This window comes from Alosa alosa, chromosome 4, assembly GCF_017589495.1.
Source record: "Alosa alosa isolate M-15738 ecotype Scorff River chromosome 4, AALO_Geno_1.1, whole genome shotgun sequence".
Lineage (NCBI taxonomy): Eukaryota > Metazoa > Chordata > Actinopteri > Clupeiformes > Clupeidae > Alosa > Alosa alosa.
The window spans coordinates 25,179,002-25,179,742 of record NC_063192.1 but is presented as its reverse complement, the minus strand read 5'-3'; positions in this window follow the sequence as shown (position 1 = coordinate 25,179,742).

Here is a 741-nt window from a genome sequence, read left to right as displayed (position 1 = left end):
TACCACTTATTTCATGTATAGCGCCACCTAGTTAAAAATTAAAAAGCAAACAATTAAGTGTTTTCATCACAATATCTCTGGCTGACATGGTCAAAACTGCACGAAATTGAAAGTGTGGGATCATTATGACACCCTCCGAATGCATGCCAAGTTTCGTGAACTTTTGTTCATGGGGGGCCTTACAATAAAATATTTTATGTGTACATTTAGTGACCGTACACCAACAGAGTTTTCTGTGAATATCTTGAGAACCGTAGGGCCTAGGATGACCAATATTTTCTGTATGTTTGCCTCCAGGGGTCCTGTTAACCCATTCCATATGCACACATGTGCACACGCACACACATACATTCACAGTAATCATACGTATGACACATACTCACACAGTAGACATATGTACGCATGCATGCACATGCACAAACACAGGCACATACACAGGCACACACACAAGCACGCACACACACACACACACACACACACACACAAACACACATAAACATAAACATGTACACACACACATGCACACAATTCAAGAATTATGAACAGGCAAGATGGGGGTGGCATTGTATAAAATGAATTTTACATGTGAAATCTATGAACTAATCATTTTTTTGGTACTTGTTGTCTAGCAGATACCAGTGAGAATTGAGTGTGGATAATGCAATTTAGTGAGACAGTTAGAATCATATATGCCTTTCAGCGTGATTTTGTTTTTGTGGAAAAAATGTGCTGGACTGGGCG